The sequence below is a fragment of the Triturus cristatus genome, chromosome 3_2 (genome assembly GCF_964204655.1).
Source record: "Triturus cristatus chromosome 3_2, aTriCri1.1, whole genome shotgun sequence".
NCBI classification, from domain to species: domain Eukaryota; kingdom Metazoa; phylum Chordata; class Amphibia; order Caudata; family Salamandridae; genus Triturus; species Triturus cristatus.
This window is the reverse complement of record NC_140584.1, coordinates 579,994,316-580,017,219: the sequence shown is the minus strand read 5'-3', so window position 1 is coordinate 580,017,219 and position 22,904 is coordinate 579,994,316.

Here is a 22,904-nt window from a genome sequence, read left to right as displayed (position 1 = left end):
TGGCCTAACGGCTAGGGCGCTCGACCTCGGACCTGGGGAACTGGGTTCGACGGGGAGAAGAGTTGGCCTAACGGCTAGGGCGCTCAACCTCGGACCTGGGGAACTGGGTTCGAGTCTCGGTAATGACACCGAACATCCTGTAATTCTGGGCAAATCACTTAATCTCCCTGTGCCACCAAAAAAATTTAATGTGTGTTCGCAGGTAACGTAACTGGTGTTATGTAAAGCGCTCTGATACCTGATTGGATTCGGGTCCAGTTCGCGCTATATAAGACTCTGAAAAAAAAAGAAAAAGAAAATACCACACCATGACATGCCACACTGTACAATACTATACAATTACAGGCCATACTATACTATAACATACAATGACAGGTTATACCATACTGTTCATTGATATGCTATACCATACTATAAAACAAACCATACCATAGAATATTATACAATGACAGACCATATCATACTAAACAATGACAGGTCATACCATACCATACAATGAAAGTCCACACTATACCATATTACACAATGAAAAGCCATACCATACCATACCATACCATACAAGAGGCCATACCATGCTATACCATCCCATACCATATAATAAACCATGGCTTACTAAAAAGTGACAGTCCATACCATGCTATATTGTACAATGACAGGACGTACCATATTATACTATACAATGACAGACCATGCCATATGAAACAATGACAGACCATACCATGCTATACCATACTATATGATATAATGACAGGTCATACCATATCATACAATAAAATGACAGGCCATACCATATCATATCATACCATACATTGATAGACCATACCATTTTGCACAATGACAGGCCATACCATAGCATACCATACCATACCGTACCATACGATATGTGACAAGCCATCACATACCAAACCATATTACACAGTGAAAGGCCATACCATCCAATACAATGACATGCCATACAATTCCATACCATACAATAACAGGCCATACTATTCAATGACAGGCAATACCATACATATTATAGAATGACATACCATATTATACAATGACAAGCTATACCATACCATGCTATACAATGACAGGCTAGGCCGTACAATACCATACCATAAAAGCCACACCACACTGACAAAAGCATTAGATTTCGCATAGGTGAGACCTATTAGCTTTGCCAATGCTTGTTTTCCCTCCCACAAAAGCATGCAGCAAAAGGCACTCATCAGCCCACTTCAACCATTTGCAGACCTCTCTGGGCTTTGATAAAGCCAATGATCTGACCTTGGCAAGCTCTTTTGTTGTAATATGCCACAAAATAAGAAAAAAATATAAACATGTTGCCACGTAAACGTGGCTGTCATATGTGTGCAATAATGTATTTTTAATTTAACAAACATTCACTGATGGAGCCAGTTTACTAGTAATGTTTTTAATAATAATCCTTTTAGTTGTCCCATGCATTTTATTATTATTTATATTTGTGAAGGAAGCTAGAAATCACTGCCCTGACTAAGCACTGAAATCACAGTTAACTACAACGTTGCAATGTCACAAACATTTTATAACACTTTAAAAAGCAGACAGAAAATAAATCAGCATCTAACTTGGAACCTGAAATGCAGGCAAAGTAAGGAAAGCGTTACTTACCTGTAACTGCGGTTATCCAGTATTGGTATCTTTCATAGATTCACATGCCTGAATCATTCCCCGTCATCGGGATGGGAGTCCCCGGTATATAAATAATGTCTCAGTAGACATATAGAGTAATAGGCCAAAGACCTCACCTTAGTAACATATCCACGTCCTTTTGTAAAAAAGGACCACATTTTGGAGAGTAGCCAATCAGCTATCACCACCCTCTAGAACCTTCCTGGAAGGAGCTCTAGTCCCTCAGATTTTCGTAAGCACAGTGCTAGGTAGTTGTACACTGAGAGACCCTAGGGAGTCCTTCCAGGGGAGGCAGGTGGGTTGCATGTGAATCTATGAAAGATACGAATACTGGATAACCGCAGTTACAGGTAAGTAACGGGTTCCTTATCCAGTATTAGGGTATCTTTCATAGATTCACATGCCTGAATCAGAATAGTAAGCAATGAGAAGCACATTTCGAAAAGTACAAGATATATACATTCACAGATAATATTCCAATGTGAACATAGAAATTACCAACAGGCCACGACATAGCAGAGGCATAAAACACAATAAAGAAATGTGCGTATAGAGAAAAGGATGGTGGGATGAAAGGAAGGGCTCACCTTTAATGAAATAGATGACGGAGCACCGCTTGACCCACTGCAGCGTCTTTCATAAGTTCAGTATCCAGGCAGTTGTGCTTGGTAAATGTATGCGGCGTCTTCCATGTTGCCGCTCTGCAAATGTCTACAATGGGCACTCCTCCAAAAAGTGCCATGGAAGTAGAGATTGCCCTCGTGGAATGGGCTCGAACTGTGGAGAGCAGGGGTTGCCCCGCTTGCTGGTGACAAAAAGTAATAGCTGCGGAGATCCAGCGTGAGATACTTTGCTTAGTGAGTGGAAGACCTTTCCTAGGTTGACTGTACACCACAAAGAGATGGTTAGATTTGTGAAATGTCTTTGTTCTATCGATGTAGAATTTCAGGCAGCGTTTAAGGTCTAAAAAATGCAGGGTTTTCTCTGCCACTGTTTGAGGATTTGGAAAGAAGGAACGCAACACAATAGGCTCATTGAGATGGAAGTTTGAGGGAACTTTAGGGATAAACTTCGGATTTGTACGAAGTATAACCCTGTCGTGTTTGAATTGGAGGAAAGGGTCTTGGATTGAGAAAGCATGAAGTTCACTCACTCGCCTAGCTGAGGTAAGGCATAGAAGGCGCTCTGTTTTCCAGGAGAGATACTTGAGATCCGCTCTGTGTATTGGCTCAAAAGGGTGTTTCATTAGTTGAGCCAGAACCGTGTTGAGCTGCCAAGCAGGAGGTAAAGTTTTTACCGGAGGGAATGTTTGAAACAGGCCTTTAAGGAATTGTTTAATGAGCCGATGAGACCACAGAGAAGGACCTGCGGAGGATCTCCTGAAACGTGATATTGCTGCCAGGTGGACTTTAATGGAGGCATGAGCGAGACCAGATTTTGCCAAATGAAGAAGGTAAGGCAGGATTTGCTCCGGAGAGGATGAAAGAGGGTGTATTTTGTTTGACTTGCACCAGATACAGAACCTCTTCCATTTTAAGGAGTAAGTTTTGGTGGTACTATCTGCTCGGGCCCAAGCTAGAATTTCTCTACAGTCCGGAGGGATGTCTAGGCACTGGAACTCTTTGAACTCAGGAGCCAGGCTGATAATTTGAGAGATGCCAGATCCGGATGTTGGACTTGTTGGTGTTTCATGGTGAGGAGAGAGGGAAACGGTTTCAACCTGATCGGCGGTTCCAGGGAGAGAAGGTAAAGCTCTGTGAACCAGTGTTGTTGGCGTGGCCAAGCTGGATCTATCAAGATGAGCGTGCAAGGTTCCACTTTCAATTTCCGGAGCACCCTGGGAATCAGAGGAATTGGTGGAAAAGCGTATGCAAAGATGTTGCACCATGCGATCGAAAAAGCATTCCCTAGAGACCCTTTCTGGGGATGCCAGCTTGCAAAGTGTTGGCATTTGGCGTTCTGCTGGGTGGCGAAGAGGTCCAGAAGAGGTGTGCCCCATTGAGAGAATATGCGGTTGAGGGTCCGCTGATTCAACTCCCACTCGTGACATGCTGCTTGCTGTCTGCTCAAAGAGTCGGCCAGCACGTTGTGGGTCCCTGGAACATACTCTGCTCGAACAGAGATGTTGAGAAGGAGCAACCAGTTCCAGATTTTTTGTGACTCGTGAGAGAGTGTCAGAGAACGAGTCCCTCCCTGCTTGTTCAAATAGTGCATTGTCGTGGTATTGTCGGTTCGTACAAGCACTAGAGAGTTCCTGATTCGCGAAAGGAATGCCAACAGAGCGAGATACACTGCTCGGAGCTCCAGAAGATTTATGTGGAGTTTCCTTTCGGAAAGGGACCATTTGCCGCTTATCTGGAGTTCTTGGAGGAAAGCTCCCCAGCCCTCCAGAGATGCATCCGTTGTGATGGTATGAGGAGAAGCAGGAAGCAAGAAAGGCAAGCCCTGAGAAAGGTTCTGAGGGCAAATCCACCACCTTAGAGCCGATGTCATCCGAGGGGTCACCTGAATGACATCAAAGGACCCCGTACATTGGACCCATTGAGCTGAAAGCGCTTCTTGAAGAGGTCGCATGTGAAGGTGACAGTGTGGAACTAGCAAGATGCAGGAGGACATCATCCTGAGCAGGGATTTGAAGAGGCACACAGAAAGAGTCTTTTTGGAACGTATGCGAAGCACCAAGGAAAGAAGTTTGTCTTTGCGCTGCTGTGATGGAAACACATTCCTTTGTAGCGTGTCGAGGGTAGCATCCAGGAAAGTTATGCGCTGGGAAGGCTGAAGGTCGGATTTGTCCCGATTGAGAGTAAGCCCCAAACAATCGAAAAGCCTTAGACAGGCGCTGGAAGACCTGGACGCGCCTTCTAGAGAGGGTGCTTTGACGAGCTAGTCGTCCAAATACGGAAAGACTTGGTGGTGTTCTTGTCGAAGGTATGCAGCCACCGGAGAAAGACATTTTGTAAAAATGCGTGGCGCCGATTTGAGTCCGAACGGCAGGACACGAAATTGGTAATGCCTGCCCGCCACCGCGAATCTCAGAACTGTTTTGTGGTTGCGATGGATCGGGATGTGAAAATAGGCGTCCTGAAGGTCTAAAGACACCATGTAGTCGTTCGCATTGAGGAGTTGTAGTACTTCCTGGATGGTGACCATACGAAACGTCTGTTTTTTCAGGAATTTGTTTAGATTTCTCAAGTCCACTATCGGTCTCCATTTTTTCTCCTTTTTGCGTATGAGGAAAAATTGGGAGTAAAATCCCTAGGAGCAGAGCACGCACATTTTTGTGGAGCATAGGTTGGGGAGGGGTTTGGGGAGGAATTTTGATGAATTCCAGTGAATGTCCGAATTGAACTAATTGCAGGACCCAACGGTCCGTTGTTATTTGCTTCCAATTTCTCAGACAGTGGGAAATTCTTCCTCCAACTTTGGAGGGCAGAGAGGAGTTGGAGACCGGCGGTAGTGTGAAGTCATTGTCACCTACCAGCGTCTTTCTGTCGCCCTGCTTTGCCACGAAAGGACGTTTTAGTGTAGGTGGTGTGCTGTTGACGCTGTTGGTATTGAGGCCGATATTGCTGCGTGGAAGAGAAGGAAGATTGGTGTTGGAAATCCCCTCTGGTAGATGTTTGACCTCTCCCTCTTGAGCCTCGAAAAGAGGGGTTCCGGAATTGCAGGGTACCCAAAGCCCTGGCTGTGTCGGTATCCTTCTTAATACCTTGCAGAGCTGTGTCTCTGTGTGTCCCAAAAAGAAGCTGGCCATCGCATGGCATGTCCAAGACTTTGGTTTGCACTTCCGGTCTGAAGGAAGTCGCCTTCAACCAACCCTGGCGCCGTAATACAGATGCGCCCACGAGTTGGCGAAATCCGGTAGAGGTGATATCCATCGCACAGTCTATAATTTCGGAGGCAGATCTCTCGCCCTCCAGTAAGATTTTCTTCGCCTCTTCTTTTGACTCTTCCGGCAAGGACGCAAGGTATGGAGCAATATCTGCCCATATCTGCCGGTTATAACGTCCCAACAGTGCCAAGTAATTGGAGGCATGCACTGTCAATGCAGACATGGACCATAAGCGTTTGCCAATATTGTCCAGCCGCCTACCCTCTTTGTCCGGAGGAGCAGTCAGCAGAGCGGAAGGATTTTGTGATCTCCGCTGAGCAGCTTGAGTAATGACTGAGTCAGGTTTCGGATGGCCTGTCAGGCAAGCCGGAGCAGTATCTGGAGCTTTATACTTCTTATCTAGACGAGGCAATACTGGAGGTACCGAGGAAGAGTTCTGCATGATCTTAACGCCCTGTTCCCATATGTAGTCAATAATAGGGATAGACCTAACGGACTTCTTAAAAGGCTCTTTAAAATCGTAGAGGAAACAATCCTGTTGGTGTGAGGGCATAGGTATTTGGAAGCGCTGCGCCGCTCTCTCAACGATATTGTGAAAGCCTCCAATGTCCTCCGGAGGCGAGTCAGCTGTGGTAGGAACGGGAGAAGCTGGACAGGGAAGTATGTAATCATCCCACTCGTCCCGATTAGATTGGGAATCTTGAAGTTCCCCTTCCTCATGGTCCGCCTCCTCTTCACCATCTGTAGAAAGAGGAGGTGGTGATGTGACAGGCTCAGACTGTAAATTCAATGGAGGAGGTTGTTGCCGTGGTGTTGGAGGCCCAACCGGAAGCGGAGATGGTGCAGACGGTGGAAACCTCTGCTTATAGTCCGAAATGAGGAACTTGTAGCAATATGTCCTGGGGCACCACAACAAAAGCATTTGATTTCTCTCGTGTCTCTCTTCCTACCTTCATCTGCTACACTCTTCTTTGCTCCCTGCAAGGTTGATACCAAAGATAAAGGAAAAGTTAAAGGTGCAAAGATGGAGAGTAGTGAGAAACTTGAGAAACCGCATTGCAATAAAACTGTAGGTCAGAGACCAGGGAAGCAGGCAGACAAACCATGGGAGGTGGAGGTGGATGGTATTCTTCAGGAGAAACCGCCTGATCTTCCTGCCCTTGATCTTCGTAATCAGAACTGTCTTGGTATTTAACGTGCAGTTGTGATGGACTTGTCGCCGTTCGGAACATACTGCCATCGTCCGAGTCTTCTTCCTCTAAAAGATGTGCTGGAGGAAAGAGCTGGACTCTACTAGGGGAGGTCAGGTCCGGTGTCAGTGCACGTTTGGTGATTTTTAGGTGCACATACGTACTTTGTATGGCAGAATCTGCTGTCGTCGACGGGCCCGTCGATGGCATAGTCGTCAACGGTGAAGTGTGAACGGGCATCATAGTAGATTGAGGTGCCGCCGTCAGGGCCGTCGTCGACGGTGTCGTCGTCGACGATGAAGGTTTCGTCGACGGAGCCGTCGTCGACGGAGTCCTCGTCGACGATGATGAAGATGTCGACGGGACAGTCTTCGTCGACGGTGTTGTCGTCGACGATCGCAGCGTCGATGGCAGCTTGGACGTCGACGATATCTTTTTAATTTTCAGCGTCGACGAGACAGACATACCGGCCGTCGATGATGGAGTCGTCGTCGTCGATGTTGATAGTGAATGAGACGCGACAGAAGTGGAAACTGTCGTCGTCGACAAGGTGACATGCAATGCCGTCGATGGAGATTTCCTCGCCGTTGAAGCCACCGTCGACGAGGCCATCGTCGATGGGGTGGAAGAAGGCTTTTTGAAGGCATGAAGAACTTCCTTAGGAGAAACCTTCGCTGGAAGAGTCTTAGGAAGGACCTCTGAAGACTTTTTATGCACCTTTTTTTGAGGTGGCTGTGACGAAGGGCCCGGAGAAGCCACACTTGGTCTTTTTTGAGAGGACTGTGAAGAGATGGACTAGCCCTCACTTTCCTCAGAAGACAGTACTGTATCTTTGTCTTTAAGCCTCTGCAGCCAAATTAAGAGTCACACCTTACGATCTTTAAGGGTCTTGGGGGAAAAGGTACGACATACCTTACAGTCCTTTGTAGAGTGGTTCGGATAAAGGCAGTAGAGACAGTCTTTGTGTTGATCGTCCACATGAACTCTCTTTTTACCACAGGAAGCACAAGACCAGAAAAGGCCCTTCTTCGGAGTGTCTGCCATGAGGAACTGAAGAACTTCACTTAGAAAAGGGAAAGTCGAAGCGAGAAACACTGGTAATCCAGAAACAAGGAATGCTGAGCAGAGCTCAGTGGAGACTCCCTTAGCACGATGTGCGGTAGAAAATCTGAGGGACTAGAGCTCCTTCCAGGAAGGTTCTAGAGGGTGGTGATAGCTGATTGGCTACTCTCCAAAGTTTGGTCCTTTTTTACAAAAGGACGTGGATATGTTACTAAGGTGAGGCCTTTGGCCTATTACTCTATATGTCTACTGAGACATTACTTTATTTATGTACCGGGGACTCCCATCCCGACGACGGGGAATGATTCAGGCATGTGAATCTATGAAAGATACCCTAATACTGGATAATAGCCAGTGCTTAAAGTTAATATAAGAAAAGAAATGCAATAAAAAAGTGTACTCTTAACCCGCTTTGTCACTGAAGAGAACCATAAAACAATTATAAATATCTTAGAATATGTTTGGAAGAATTAGGAGGCACCGACCAGCTTTAAAATCCAGCGGCATTGGCCCTTAGGGGCATATTATCAAGGACGGCGTTAAAAATTATTGCCGGTTTAGCGGCAGAAAACTGCCTCTAAAGCGGCGATAATGGACTTGATAATATGCCCTTGAGAATTCCTATAGAAGTCCATGTTCTGGTGTGAACATGGGCTTCTATTGGAATTCTCCAGGGCATATTATCAAGCCCATTATCGCTGCTTTAGCGGCAGTTTTCTGCTGCTAAACCGGCGATAATTTTAACGCCGTCCTTGATAATATGCCCCTTTATTCGTTTACTCACCAAGCTGAGCATAGGGCCTATGCTGCTCTGATAGCAAGTAAGTTAGGGCCATATTGTCAAGGAACGTCGATAACATTATCGCTGCTTTAGTGGCAGAAATTGGGCTTCTATGGAAATTCACAAGGGCATATTATCAAGCCCATTATCGCCGCTTTAGCGGCAGTTTCCTGCCACTAAAGCGGCGATAATGTTATCATCTTTCCTTGATAATATGCCCCTTAATGCCTATAAAATGATGATCTTTGATGGGAAGTTGGACGTCGCACAATGCCGAACTTTACGTACAGACTCTCAGGTGCACATGCATCAACATTCTGAAAAGCGATTCCTTATTAGCGATAAATAAGGAATCGTTATTAAGGCCTCGCTTTTCAGAATGCATCAACAGATTCGGTAAAAATGAGCGATTCCTTAAAAATCGTTAATATTTACCGAATACACATTTGCGAGTTGCGCAAACACCGAATAGCAATTACCGATTTCGGTATTAGCAAAATCGGTAATTGCGACTTCGCTAATACCGAAATCGGCAATAGCGAATTCGCATAAAACGGGTCGCTCGGGAACGTTCTGATGACATCATCACCAGGAAGTACTGCTGCCCCACCCTCATTCACTCGCCAGAGGAGCACACAGGAGGAGCAAAAGGAGGGAGCCTGATCCCACAGATTGACCACTGACAATACTTCCACCCCACCCTCACCAGGATGGACAAAGATGCACCATCCAGCGCTGAATCTGCAAGGAAGAGGAAGCGCAAGTTCTCCGACCGGGAACTGGAGCACCTGATCGAGGGGGTGAGCAGCAAACATGATCGGCTGTTCGAGAAGCTGTCCCTCAAGGTGTCAGAGGCTGAAAAGCGGCGCATTTGGCTGCGCATCAGAGAGAGGGTCAATGCGGTGGGAGTGACGCCCCGCAGCATAGACGATTTAAAAAAGAGGTGGTACGACCTCAGGAAGCGGGCCAAGGAGAGGATCGCTGAGAGGCTCCGGGAGGCATCTGGCACAGGAGGGGGACCATCGACAGTGCCTGCTAACACTGCCCTGGAGGAGCTAGTAGAAGGGACCATCGAGCCAGCGGCGGTCGTGGGAGTGACACAGATGGACACATCCGGCGCAGCCACAAGTGCCCAAGGTAAGATGCATGGCAGTGCCCATACTCCGCATTGCGTTAAACCAATCCCATCCCCCCATCTCGATCACAGTGTGCAGGCAGAAGTGCACCACACATCTTCACCCATTACAGTAGTGCATCATGGGAGTTGTAGTCATGTTAGCCTGGTGTGCATGTACAGTAAGAATAGCAACAATCTTTCCATCCAGCAGTAGAAGACAGACATAGATTCAAATATTGTGATTTATAGAAGGACATGTATGAAATATTACAAACTGTAGTAGTAACAATCCCACTAACCATGCACTGTTTCACACACAGATGCATCTCCTGGCGATTCTGATGACAGCGGCCGGCTAATCATCTCAGAGACACCAGCAGATTCTGAGGGTGACACACCGGCGGAGGGTCAATCCCCACCTCCACCAGTATCCATACCACCACCACCACCACCACCGCCACCACCACCAACACCTGCTGCTCCGCGGACCGCAACAAAACACCAGAGACGCCGGGCACAAGTACCCCCCATGCAGGTGATGGATGCATGTCCGAGTCCTGCAACACCATCGCCTAGAAGTCCAACACCCGTCCCACCGCCTGCAGCACCACCAGCACGTGTCCGAATCCCACGGCGTCGCAGGTCCCTGCGCAGTACATCGGATGCAGGCGACCATGCAAGCTCCCCATATGTTGGCATCGAGGCACAGATGCTGCGTGTCCAGCGCCTGCAGGGGAGACACATGGGTACCATCAGCATCCACATGGCGCGCCTAGCAAAGGAAATGTGTACCCTGACTGCGGCAGTGCGGGACATGACCACTGTGGTGGCAGAGGGTAACAGCAGACTCAGCGAGGACATCCAGGACCTCACCCGTGCCATGAGAGCAGGGCATCACTGCGAGAGACGGAGGCACAGGCAGACCTTGCTCCGTGCCGCTGCTACTACCAAGGCCATCACTAGGCTGTGCAACAGCACTGCTGTTCTGTCCCGCCGCTCGGTGTCACTGCAGGTGGACCTGGGCCATTATTGTGGTGACGTTGCGAAGGCCCTAGGGCAGGTTACCACTGCAGTGGAACATTTGCAGACCGGTTCTTTCAGTGGCAGTGCCTTGGGAGGGGAGGACGGCAGTGAGGCTGCCTCAAGTGTCAGCAGTGTTTCCGTGGTGGAGGCCAGCACCAGGAGGCGCATTTCGTGCTGCTCCACAGCCACAGGGACAGGGCATGGTGAGGTGGAGGAGACAAGTGAGAGGAGGCTGGGCGTTCGTGGCATGCGCCACTAGACAGACTGTAAGCCATCCATGACCATGGTGGGGTAACCAGGGTCCTCTCCTATTTGACACTTGCACACCCGTGACTACAACGGGCAAGTTTAGTGACTCTTGTGTTTGTGTGCTGTTATTTTCGTTCATGAGTGCCGGCACATACATCAGTGCTCCTGTGCATTAAACAGTAGCACCAAAAATTGAAATTGTCATGGGTCATTCTTACCTGGGTCAGAAATTATGTTGCGTGATGTATGTCCGCCTCCTTTGGCCCTCAGCTGTGTTAGGGACGTGTGCCTGTCGGTGTTGTGCAGGTGGTTGGTCATCCCGGTAGTCGTCATTCCTGTCCACCTCTATGGGTATCCCCCTTCTGGTTGCGATATTGTGCAGCATGGCACATACAGCTATTATCCTGCAGCAGGTGTCTGGTTTGTATTGCAAGGCACCACCAGTCTTGTGTAAGATTCTAAATTGACTCTTCAGAATCCCAAAGGTCCTCTCAATTACATTTCTTGTGCTTATGTGCCCCGCGTTGTATCGTTGCTCCTGTGGCGTTGCAGGATTGATGTAGGGGGTGAGTATATATTCCCGCAGGGCGTATGCACTGTCACCTACAAGATGGAAGCAAAGGTTTAGCAACGGTGATGTATATACATGTGTGGTGCACATTTTAGGAAGAGGAATGTGTACGTACCAAGCAGGAGTCCCTCTCCAAATTCTCCGTTGAGTAGGCGCCTGTGGATGCCACTGTGTCTGAAGATGTAGGAGTCGTGTGTGCTCCCCGGAAACTGTGCCACTAGGTCCGTGATGATGTGCTTGGCATCGCACACGACCTGCACGTTGATAGCGTGGTAGGACTTCCGGTTACGGAATATGTACTCATTGGCTGAGGGTGGACAGATGGGGACATGCGTGCAGTCGATGCATCCTATGACATGGGGGAATTGTGCCACCTGGTAGAAAGCCTGTTTGGTGCGGTCCAACTGCAGTGGGGTTGTGGGGAAGCTGATGTGGGTGTGTATCATTGTCAGCATGGCATCAATGAATTTGTGGAAGAAGCGTGAGAGTGCGCTTTGCGATACGCCTCCCGCTACGGCGATGACCCCCTGGAAACTTCCAGAGGCCAGGAGGTGCAGGCTGCATAGGACCTGGACGTGCGCAGGAATTGCATTGGTCCGATGTGTCTGGTGCTGCAGTAGTGGTTCCAGGTCTGCAATTAGGCGCAGGATCATGGCACGATTCAGTCGATACTTGTCGTTCACCTCATCCTCATTCTGTCCTAGCAATGTGATGCGCACTCTGAACACTCTCTCCTGGACCCTTCTCCTGCACTGTCCTGCTGCATTGATTCGCATCCGCCTTGCAAGCACGTAGAGGGCTGCCATTTTGTGCAAGCCAACAGGGTCGCCAATTTTAATAGCTTACTGATTGGTTCCATCTGTGGCACATGTGGCTTGTTTTTTTGTAAATATTTTTTTTAAATGTAACTTTACCTCCAGGTTCTGATTCCCCTTAATCTGCTCATGCTAAATAGCGATTTTTGAGATTTTCGGTATTTGCGATTTTTTATGCATTATGTAGCGATTCGTAATTTCCGATTGGCACTTGCTGGGAGCTATTAGTGATTTCGGTGATTGCGATTTCGCTTTTTTAGCGATTCTTTATTTTAGCGGGTTGTTTTTAGCGATTTTTTTTTTTTTGCGAGTTAGCATTTAGCGATTCTGTATTTTATCCCAGTTTGTGTTGATGCATTGGGATTGGGTTTTTGCCACTCGCTAACGGCTGCTTTATGCGATTCGTTATTTTACCGACTGGATTTTTGCTTGATGCATGTGGCAGTCAGTCCTTTTACTTGATAGCACTGTGCAAACTCAAGTGTGAAGAGAGTTTAACTTGACAAAACAAACTCTCAATTTGCAAGTTACTTTTGTGGCTTATTGTGTGAAGTTAGGAAATGCTTCAACAAACATGTTGACATTTTGAGAGAGACAAGACGTTGCTATAACCACACTCAATGATGCTTATTTTACTGAGATCAAGACGTAAGACTTTCATGCTAGAATTCGATCCAGTAACCCGCATGTTCAGTGATCTCTGCAGTAGGTACCCCTCACAGAGCTATCTGACCAGCTTTTCACCTGCAGAGGTCTCACGAGTTCCATTCACGAGAAACTCGTGCACTCCATGTTTTCTTCTTTGCATTCTGGGATTTGTAGTCCCGAGTTCTTGGTGTTTCAAATCCTGGAAACTCTGCATGTAGGATTCCTAAAGCTTCAACTGCTACTGAAAATAAAACCTGAACTCGGACCATCTTGGTTTTTGGAGGGTATTGTATCTTGAATCCTCAGTGCCTTCTCCAATATCCTTGCTGCTCAGTGCTTCAGATTCTGCTGCAGATACTGCACCCAGAATCCCCTGCTTCAGCTCCACCAGATACTGTATCCATCATCACCACTCCCTAACCTCCTCCGATGCTGTATTTATGACAGACCTGATTCAATTGGACCTTAAACATATTGGCGTAAAAAACTTGAGGGGGTGAGGGGGCTGCAAAGTACAACGAGTGGCCCTCCACCCAGACCCAGTTAGGAGCTCTCAGGCCAGGGGCCCGCCACGCATGCTTAGCGTTGGAGGGGGCCCCCTGGATATCAAACCTCCCCCCAATGCCCCCCACTCTCCCACACTGCAGGTTAGGGTGAACAACTGACATGGGGGCAAATTCAGGACGGTGAGTGTAAATATTCAGGACAAAGGTTCAAAATTCAGGACAAAGGGCAAAATTCAGGACAAAAATTCAGGACAGAAGGTCAAAATTCAGGACAAAACTTTTGGACAAAAGGTAAGTTTTAAGGACACATCAGTGCCATTGTGAGATGAAAAGAGGCACGCATAGGATGTGGCTAATTGGGACCTTCAGTGCTGGACTACAGTGCAGTTCTCCGAGTGTCCAGCTTTATGTGTCACATTGCTTCAGGTATTTCATGTCTGTTCAGCTGGTGATGAGTGGTATAGGGGCTGGTACAGTACTGAGTGATGGATAAGACCCATAGATGACAGGTGTTGTGTGAGGGTAAGAGCATTAAGCAGGAAAAGTTAGTTATTAACCAGCCTGCATGATCTATAATTGGCTGCACACTGCTGAGCGTTACGGTATTATTGTGTGTCAGAATGGATAGATAGGAGTTGACATTACTATTATAATGACCTTGCTAGTGGCTAGCCATATATCAGCCCTCCTTATTTTACCTGTATATTGGACATAGTATACTGCTTGGGCTGCTTCATTTCTGTGAGCTATAAACTGCAGATTCTTATTGATGCACAGAAGTGTGCTACAGACTAGAAACTGTATACACTGTTAAGGCATGATTGTAGGGCAGAAGGAGGCACTGTCTTTTACATTCAGAACATTTTCTATTGAATGGAACCAAAATGCCATCATGCTGTTTTTCCGATAAAACTATATAGCACACAAATACTAATGTGTGGAAATGTGGATTCAGCAAATATGTATCATTTGAACATCACCTAGAAAAGTGTCTTGATTGTTTTGATCATATTAAAACTCTGGTCCCAGCACACTTCTGAATTAAAAACAAGTAGTCCATTTGTGGTTTCCTAACTGCTGATATGTTTTGAAACATTTGCACAGTTCATTTACAGGTATTTAAAAGTTGTGTGTTACAAACAAACTCACAGCCTTTGTTTTCCCACCCGCAAGGAAATTTGGGAAATCATGGTGCATTTTACAACATATTTGTCATATATCAATAGTATTAGCTTCTAACACATAGTAAATGATGACTTTACTGTGCACCAGAATACGACAATCTTTGATTGGGCTCTTCAATGATTCCCTCACTATCGCCAACAGTCCCTCTCTCTCACATGTACTTCCTTTGTTTTATAGCGCCTCTCATACCAGTGTAGAGTGCCAAACACTTTACATCAAACACACATCCCCAGAGACAATGAATCATATGTATGTAAATCAGTGTATAGAAAATGTTATGTAATGGGGACTGCAAGGTATAGGATGCACATCACCCATACTGGTAGGCATTTTGTAAGAGTGTTGGTCTGAAAAAGTTCAAACTCAGAACATAATGCAGTAGTTAACATTGCCTTTAATGATAAGAAAGTATCACTGCACAAACAAACATTTTTTAGCAACATCAGGATAATGAAAAACTGGGAAGAAAACATAACTTTGTAACCTGTACCATGCAGCTTAGATGCAGCTCTTTGATGGCAGTTCATGGCTCACTGTGCAAGATTACGTATGTAATTTATGAACTGCACAGTATCCAAAGAATCTCAGTGACAAAAGCAATAACCTATTGAGCTCCGCACATAAAATACTGTTCTTTGATATGCATGGTACACATTCTTTGCAGCAGGCATATTAACCCTCTGTGCTACCTTAGATGATTCAAAACTGCCACTAAACAAAACTTCCATCTCTCTCCAGTGGGTACATTAGTCACCAGAGTTATTGTGACACTTTTATTGTTGCCTGAAAACTGCTGGATATACAAGGAACTTTGCAGTGCCAGCCCCCAGTAACAAAACCGCCCCCAGCTTGCAGCCTCCCAGGGAAACCCCTGATGCAGGTCCAGCCAGTCCGGCCTTGCTACGACCCTCCAATGGGGCCCCTTATCTTCACATAGAACCTCTCTCATGTGTATTTAATTTCTTTTTTTAGTGCTACTCATCCGAAGTATGTACGGCAGGGTGTCAGAGTGCGTTACATCACACACATATTATATAGAGACAATGACTCATAAATGTGAAAGTCAATGTATAGGAAATTTTACTTAAGACATTGAGGGCTACAAGGTGTGAGAGTCAGATGTCATCCATACTGGTAGGCAGTGGCTTAGTGTGGGTGGGGCCACTAGGGCAGTTGCCCAGGGCGCAATATTCTTAAGGGGTACAAAATTTAAAAAGAAAAACAAACTGTGGTGGGAGGGACTCGAGTCACATCGGTGCTGTTGTCTGCAAGTGCAGGTTATGTTGCCTTGCCCATCTTTCCCCGAAGAAAGGCTGCTTGCGCTGTTTCCCGGTGGCATGAGAGCAGCGCCGCCCAGCAGCGCAACAGCAGAATGTCTCTTGTGGTACCACAGCGCCGTACAAGGAATTCTTTTCTGCTTTTTGGCAGGCAGAAGGAGCATTTGAAGCCCGAGTTCCACGCTTGCTGCCTGAAGTCACCCGGGGGTGTCACATCCATTCTTTCTTTCATCCAGCATTCAGTCTTTCACCCTTCATTCTGTCCTTCCACCTGTGTGTAAGGGTGGGCGTAGTGGGCGTAGTGGGGCTATGTGAAGCAGCGCGTAGTGTGCCCAAATCTACGCACACTCGCGCGCTCCGCGTAGCCCCACTACGTGCCGTCCGCCTCCCGCCCACCCTCCTTTTAAATAATGCCCTGCATGTTAAATAATTAAAAGTAAAGAGACTTACCTGAAGCACGGCGTCTCCGGGGCTCCCTCTTCCTCGTTTCAAACTTCTTGTGACAAATGCGCATGTGCGGACGCCCGCGCATGCGCATTTCTCGCAAGAAATGCGCATGCGCGGGCGTCCACCCATCATTCCATCATTTCACTCATCTATCCCTTTATCCACCCTTTCACTCACTCATCCATCGATTATCCATCCATTCACCCCATCCACCCTTTCACTCATGCATCCACACTTCCACCCATCTATCCATTCACTCATCCATCCACCATTTACCCTTTCACCCATCCAGCCATCCTTTCACTTACTTATCCATCCATCGATCCATCCATCCATTCACCCAGTCACTCATCCGCCCATTCGTGCATCCATTCACCATTTTACTTCACCCTCCCTTTCCCTCATCTATGCACTCTATCATTCATCCATACTTACATCCTTCTTTTCACTCATCCATACACCCATTCGTCCAGCCATCCTGTCAATCATCCTCCCTTTCACTCTCCAGCCCCCTTACACTTAACCATCCATTCACCCATCCATCCACTCATGAATCCATCCATTGTCCCTTTCACGCACCCATCCTTTCTTCCACCCATCCATCCATCCATCTATCCAGTCTTTCACTCCTCCATCCATCCTTTTGCCCATCTACCCTCCCTTTCACTCACTCATCCATACTACCATCCACCCTTTAAGTCATCCATCCATCCTTTCACTCATCCATTCACCCTTTTACGCACCCATCCACCCTGTTACCCATTCATCCACCATTCCACCCACTCTTCCACCATTGCACCGATACATCCACCATTCCACTTATACATCTATTTATTTACCCTTTCATCCATCCTTCCACTCACTCATCCATCCATCATTTCTCTCATTATCCATCCATTCACCCTTTCACCCTTTCACTCATCCATTCATCCTTTCACCTATCTATCCAGCCATTCAGCCATTCCTTCACTGACTTACTCACCCACCTTTTCACAATAATTATGAGCTGAGCCTTTATTTGCAGAGTTGCAGATAGAAGAGGCTCATCAAGAATTTCACCCTCGCCGTAGTTGCTAAAGCAAGGGGTGGGGCGGGAGAGGGTTCACTATGCCCCTGTACACAGGCAATCTGAAAACTTTGAAGTCACATGTCTTGCATGATGCACAGTGCCAGGATGTGAAGTGACTGTGACGTGGTGTTGTTTCCAGGGATTTAAGTGGCTTGAAAAAACCTCGGGTTCTCTCCAATAGGGCTTTGGGGGGGCGGCCGACCAGCGGGAGGCTCGTCCCCCAAGGGGGGTTTTGGGCCGGGAGGGGGCAGCCGGAGCACGGGGGCGGGTTTGGGCGCGATTTGGGCTACTTGGGCTGGTTGGGCTCTGGTTGGGCTCGTTTTGGGATGGGGGTGGGGCAATACGGCGGGAGTTGGATTCACTGGAGTGGAGTGAAGGGGAGGATGCGGTGGGAGGGTGGGGGGTGGGGGGGATGCGGGGGTGGGAGGTGGGATTTTGGGGGCGGGGGTGGAGCGTGGGGGAAGGGCGGTCATCTCTGGCGCAGCGGGGGGGTCATTCATCATGGGTTGGGAGGGTCAGGGGAGCGTGGTGAGATGCGGGAGGGTGGGGGGCGGCCCAATTTAACCCCGGCATGTTGGACTCCACTTATTTGTTTCCGCAGGAATGGCTGGCAAGGCGCTCGGGAGAGCTGCATGCGGCTCCACTCCGCCGAGGGGATGGGCCGGCTCTGCCTTCTGCGGGTGGTCGCGCTCCAACGAGGGACCTGGCAGCGGTGGCACACGAAAGGCGGGCGGTAAGTCCCCGCCAGCCCCACCCCAACGGGTAGATGCGGCCACTGGGGGACGGGGGCAGCGGTCCATCCACTTAGATCGGGACCCCAAAGAGCGTCACACCAAGCGGCGGAGGGAGAGTGTGGATCTTAGTGAGCTGCTACATACGTGTAGGGAACGGGCTGGGTTGAGCAGGCTGGAGCCCGCGGAGGGTGGCCTAAGGCAGGATCCGGGGGTAGATTACGAGGATGGGGGAGTGACGCTGGATTATGAGGAGGAGAGTGAAGAGGAGGGGGAAATCCGTGAGCGGGGGGAGAAGCGGGAGGTGGGAGAGCGGAGTAATGCAGTGTCTAGTACCTTACAGGCGCCCCGTCGGAGCAAAGCGGCGAGAGTGATGGCCCCCCCTGTTCCACTGGTGAGGCGGCGGGATCCGGTGCGAACGCCGACCTTGACGCCAGGTAAGGCAGAGAACGGGGGAGGAAGCGGTTCAGGTGGGGACATGCGCACAGTCTCGATTGGCACGGATGCGGGGGGAGGGGGAGTGCGTCTGAGTAAAGGCACGTACGTGTGCGACGCGAGGGTGGGCCCGGACGGCGCAAGTTCCGCCGGGGGCTCCGCGGCTCCGGACAAGGAGGGGGAAAAGGGGAAGGGTGATAAGGCGGGGAAGGAGAGCCACGAGCTTCCGGTGCGTAAGCTGCCGTATATGGGCATTACGAAACCGTTGGGGGCGCATTTGTCGCTGGCCACTAAGGAATAGATTTGGAAAGGGGACTACGTAGACATCCTGAAGCTCCTGCATAGGGAGCTGACGGCGAAGGAGGAACAGGAGTTATCCAAGCGTCCGAAGGTGCCCATGAATATAGAGAATTGGTCTGCGGGATTTTTGATTTTGCCAGTGTTTACTGCGAGAAATATCCGGACCGGTCCGTCGCCCTTTTTAAGTACATGGATGTGGTCCGAAGGGCACAGGTTACCTATGGGGGTTACGCATGGTCACATTACGATGAGGAGTTTCGGGCGCGTTTGGCCTGGGATCCGGAGGCCAACTGGGGTGAGATCGATTCGGATCTGTACCAGCAGACCATGGGAGAGGCGAAGTTTGGTAAGACGATCTATACGGCGAGCGGGCTACCTCTTGCGCCACGCCCCTTTCCCAGCTGCCCCACCCGTGGGGGGGTGGGGCCAGGCGACAATACCGGGGGGACCACAGTGGGGGCATGCTGGGACTTCAACAAAGGTCTTTGTGCGCGGCAATATTGCAAGTTCAGGCATGAATGCTCCAAGTGCAGGAAACATCAACCGGTGGTACAATGCTGGGGGACGGGAGGCAACCAGGGGCAGCAATCCGCTTCGGGGGGACAACAGGCGGGCGGTCGGGGAGGTCGGGGGGGGACAAGGGACTGTGGGAAAGGGCTCGTACGCCAGTTAGACAGGATCGGTTGGAACCCCTGCTGGCGTCTTATCCACGGACCGAGGACGCGGGCTGATACGGCGGGGTTTCCGGGAGGGCTTTCGGCTGGGCTACGAGGGTCCGCGCATCGCCCGGTGGGCAGAAAACTTGAAATCGGTCGCGGCGCATAAGTCAGTGGTCCGGGAAAAATTGGACAGGGAGGTATGGGAGGGGCGGATGGTGGGGCTGTTTGGTGAGGCACCGATCCGATATCTGATAATCTCGCCCATCGGAGTGGTGCCAAAGAAGGAGCCGGGGCAGTTTCGCCTGATCCAGCATCTGTCCTGGCCGGAGGGGGCGTCAATCAATGATTACATTGCGGCGGAATTGTCGTCAGTATCGTACGCATCTGTGGATGTGGCGAGGCTTTTGGTGACGGTGGTGGGGCCCGGCGCACTCATGGCGAAGTGCGATATCAAGTCGGCGTCCACCCGGATGATTATCAACTGTTGGGTATACAGTTCGACGGGGCCATTTTTGTGGACAAGGCGCTGCCAATGGGGTGTTCGATTTCTTGTGCGTTGTTCGAACGGTTCAGTGCCTTCTTACAGTGGGCATTTTCATGGCACACGGGGAAGGCGACGATGATGCACTACCTGGATGACTTTTTTCTGGTGGGACTGCCCGGTTCGGCGGACTGCCAGCAACAGCTGGACAGTTTTACGGAGCTCATGGGCTACCTGGGTGTGCCCCTGGCGCCAGAGAAGACACAAGGTCCCAGCACGGTGCTGTCATTTTTGGGCATTGAGCTAGACTCGGTAGCCATGGAGGCTCGGTTACCGGAGGAGCAGAAGTTGTGCATGCTGGGTTTGGTGGGCAACATGCTGGGGCAGCGGAAGGTGACGGTGCGGGAGGTGCAGGTGCTTTTGGGACACTTGAATTTCGCGTGCTGGGTGGTGCGGGCAGGGCGTACATTTTGTAGACGGTTGGGGCGGACCCTGGCGGGAGGTACATTGCAGCATCATCATATGCGATTGTCAGCGGGCACAAAAGAGGATCTGCGTATGTGGCGGACGTTCTTGGTGCAGTTTAACAGGATCCCGATGGCGCCCCCAGAGGACTGGGAGTGGGACGTCACATCTCGTCGGATGCGGCGGGAGTGGGTGGTTTCGGTCTTTTTTGGCAGGGGAGGTGGTGCGCGGAGGAATGGCCACCGCATTGGCAGGGCAGAGGGAGGAGCATTGCGTTTTTGGAATTGTTCCCTTTGGTGGTGGCAGTGACGGTGTGGGCGAGGGAGCTGGCGCACAAACGGGTGATTTTCAAGGTGGACAATATGTCAGTAGTACATGTCGTCAATCGACAGTCCGCTAGAGATCTGCAGGTGCTCAAGTTGTTGCGGGTGTTTGTGATGCGTTGTTTGGAGCATGATATCTTGTTTCAAGCACTGCATGTGCCGGGGGTGGACAATGACATTGCGGATGCTTTGTCTCTTTCACAGTGGCAGAGGTTCCATGGGCTCGCCACGGAGGCGGACGAATGTAAGACGACGGTGCTGGCGGGGATGTGGTCGGTAGGAGAGAGAGGGTCGTACAACTGGTAAGAGGGTTGGTGGCCAGGTCAACGTAGAGAACATACGAGCAGGCGTGGCGAGAGTTCATGGACGGGGGGGCGAGGTGGCAGGGTGATCGGGGGATTCGGTGTGAGCAGGTTGTGCAGTTCATGCTGACATTGATGGACAAGGGGATGTCGAAGGCGACGATCGCGGGAAAGTTGTCGGCCATAGCGTTTATGGGGAAGTTGTGGTGGGGCTATGCGCCGTCAGCAGGGGAGTTGGGCGCGTGCTTACTGGAGGCTGGGTGCGGGAACGAGGGGCCACAGCTCGTCAGCGTCGGCCTATCACAGGGCGCTTGCTAAGGGGTGTGCTACAGCGCCTGCCGGGTTTCTGCCATAATCGGGAAGAGATTCTGTTGTTTTCCACTCGATGTCGTGGATGTATTTTGGGGCTTTCAGGGTGTCCGAGCTGGTGGGGCAGAGGGGGAAGCCAGGTGTGTGCTGGGAGGCGGTGGAGTTGCGGGCCGGGGAGGTGGCGTGAGCTTGCAGCTCTCGAAGACAGATCAGTGGGGTGAAGGGACCTGGGTGTTTCTGGGGCCCGCGTCGGAGCAGGACATCTGCCCGGCAGTGTGGGGGGGGAGGTTGGCTGCCCGGTTGCGATCGGTGGAGGGGGAAATATTTCGCCGGGTCGCGGGAGAACGGGTGACGGCGGCCCAGTTGCTATGGGTCCTGCGGCACGCCCTGCTTGGCATGGGTGAGGAGCCTACATTTTTCGGGACGCATTCTTTTCGGATAGGGGCTGCAACGGATGCGGCTCGCCAGGGGTGCGGGAGGGAGGACATTATGCGTTTGGGGAGGTGGAAGTCGGATTGTTACCAGACGTACGTTCGGGCGCAGGCTGCAAAGGGGGGGGTAAACGTAGGCGGAGTATTTCCTTTGTGCTGACATGTGTCCCTTTCTAGGTGCGGTGGCGGGGCCGGACGTGGCCGAGTTGTCCATCCTCATCCTGGGCCACTCTTTCGTCAAGCGAGTGGAACGATATGAATGGGACAAGAGCAAGAACCTAAATTTAGAACTGGATCCTAGGTTGTTTCGATGTCCGTGGCAGGGGCAAGGGGGTATGAGATGGCATGAGCTTTTTCCGGTACTGAACAGGGCGGTGAGAGGGGGAGTGTGTCCTGATGTTTTGGTCATCCATTTAGGGGAAAATGATTTGGTGCAGTGCAATGGACTGGCGCTCTTGAAGCAGATGAAAAGGGATCTGATGGAGATTCGGGCACAGTGGTCAGGTTGCTACGTGATTTGGTCAGAATTCATCCCGCGGAGAATTTGGAGGGGGGCTGCGCGCCCGGAGGACATAGATAGGGTGCGCCGGAAGATTAATAGGGACATGCGGGTTTTTTGTGACAGGGAGGGGATAGGCCAGATGGAACACCCGGAATTACGCTATGCAGCAGTGTATTTTTTTAGAGAAGACGGGGTGCATTTGTCCCGGTATGGCCTGGAGCTATATATTATTCAGCTGAAGGAGGCGTTGGACAGGGCAATGGGCGTGTGCAGGTACCCGAGGCGTCATGAGGCCTAAAGGGGGGGTCGAAAACCGTCAGTTCCGGCTTTCGAGTGGCGTTTTTCCTCGGTCATGGGGGACATATAATGAGTTATGGTTACGGTGGGATAGAGCATAAGAAGTTACCTAGTTAGGTAGGGTAGGAAAGTTAGGAGTTGTAAGTTGTGTTATGATGGTTGCAGGGGGAAAACAATTTTAGGGGAGGGGGTGGGGGGCCAGGTAGGAAGGATATATTTAGTGCGGATTAGTTTTGTA